General features: G+C 36.9%; 1 pseudogene; it reads left to right on the forward strand.

Annotated features, from left to right (window-relative positions):
• Positions 1–1784: 1784 nt before the first annotated feature.
• On the forward strand, positions 1785–1938 carry LOC122914728 (annotated as a pseudogene).
• The last annotated feature ends 294 nt before the right edge of the window (positions 1939–2232 follow it).

Here is a 2232-nt window from a genome sequence, read left to right on the forward strand (position 1 = left end):
AGATCAGGTGATTGTAGTTGTGGGGTTCTCTTTCCAGGCTCTCTGTTCTGTTCTATAGATCTATTTGTCTAGTCTTTCACCAATACCATACTCTTGATTCCTATACCTTAATAGTGAGTCTTGAAGATAGGTTAGTATCAGTCCTCCAACTTGTTTCTAATTTTTCAGTATTGCATTTGCTCTTCTGGGTCTTTTGCCTCAGCATATAAACTTTAGAATCAGCTTATCAATATCTACAAAATAACTCACTGAGATTTTGCTTTGGATGTATTGAATCTATAGGTCAAGTTGGGAAGAGCTGACATCTTCACAATATTGAGTCTTATTGTCTATGAACATGAGATTTCTCTTTTTTTTTTTTGTTTTGTTTTCCAATTTATTTATTTTCAGAAAAACAGTATTCATTATGAGATTTCTCTCTATTAATTCTTTGATTCCATTCATTACAGTTTTGTTAGTTTTATTTTAATTTATTTTTTATTTTCAGCATAACAGTATTCATTATTTTTTCACCACACCCAATGCTCCATGCAATCCGTGCCCTCTATAATACCCACCACCACCTGGTACCCCAACCTCCCACCACCCCGCCCCTTCAAAATTCTCAGATTGTTTTTCAGAGTCCATAGTCTCTCATGGTTCACCTCCCCTTCCAATTTCCCCCAGCTCCCTTCTCCTCTCTATCTCCCCATGTCCTCCATGCTATTTGTTATGCTCCACAAATAAGTGAAACCATATGATAATTGACTCTCTCTGCTTGACTTATTTCACTCAGCATAATCTCTTCCACTCCCATCCATGTTGCTACAAAAGTTGGGTATTCGTCCTTTCTGATGGAGGCATAATACTCCATAGTGTATATGGACCACATCTTCCTTATCCATTCGTCCGTTGAAGGGCATCTTGGCTCTTTCCACAGTTTGGCGACTGTGGCCATTTCTGCTATAAACATTAGGGTACAGATGGCCCTTCTTTTCACGACATCTGTATCTTTGGGGTAAATACCCAGTAGTGCAATGGCTGGGTCATCGGGAAGTTCTATTTTTAATTTCTTGAGGAATCTCCACACTGTTCTCCAAAGAGGCTGCACCAACTTGCATTCCCACCAACAGTGTAAGAGGGTTCCCCTTTCTCCACATCCCCTCCAACACATGTTGTTTCCTGTCTTGCAGGAAAGATTTTGGCCATTCTAACTGGTGTAAGGTGATATCTCAATGTGGTTTTAATTTGAATCTCCCTGATGACTAGTGATAATGAACATTTTTTCATGTGTCTGATAGCCATTTGTATGTCTTCATTGGAGAAGTGTCTGTCCATATCTTCTGCCCATTTTTTGATATGTAAGTTTTTTTAAAAGATTTTCTGCATAGGGCACCTGGGTGGCTCAGTGGGTTAAGCCGCTGCCTTCGGCTCAGGTCATGATCTCAGGGTCCTGGGATCGAGTCCTGCATCGGGCTCTCCGCTCAGCGGGAAGCCTGCTTCCTCCTCTCTCTCTTTCTCTCTGCCTCTCTGCCTACTTGTGATTTCTCTCTGTCAAATAAATAAATAAAATCTTAAAAAAAAAAAAAGATTTTCTGCATAGACTGTCATGATGACTTTGTTAAATTCTACAGTGATGATGGTGTATTCATCTATTTCTCCTTGTAGTACTACCATTTATTTTTGTCTCATGCAGTCTCACATTTTGTTGTTAGGCACATACTTACTAAGTATTGTTATGTTGTCTTGGAGAATTGATCCCTTTATCATTATGTAATGCCCCTCTTTTTACCTAATAAATTTTCTTACTTGCGCAGTGGCAGTATCGTAGCCAATGAGGTTTATCCGAGGCGCGATTATTGCTAATTAATTCTATTTCATTTGAAATTAATATGACTATTCCTGCATTGTTTATTTTTCTTGTAGTATGGTATATTTTTCTTGTAGACAAAATATAGTTTAGTCTTGTTTTTTTATTTTCATCCACTTTGACAATCTTTGTCTTTAATTGACACATCATTTTACTGACATTCAATTTAATTATTGATATAGTTGGATTAATATCTATCTGTTCCTGTTTTCTATTTGCTGTATTTGTTTGTTATTCCTATTTTTGTTTTTGATACTTAGTAGAGTTATAGCCATATGCTTTTCTTTTTCTTTTTCTCTGTTTGGATTTCTGAAAATATATTGAAACTGAGGGTTTGTCATTATCTATTGATGTTGCAAAAGTCTATTGTGTTATCTTTTCAA

The sequence above is a fragment of the Neovison vison genome, chromosome 7 (assembly GCF_020171115.1).
Source record: "Neovison vison isolate M4711 chromosome 7, ASM_NN_V1, whole genome shotgun sequence".
Taxonomy (NCBI): Eukaryota; Metazoa; Chordata; class Mammalia; order Carnivora; family Mustelidae; genus Neogale; species Neogale vison.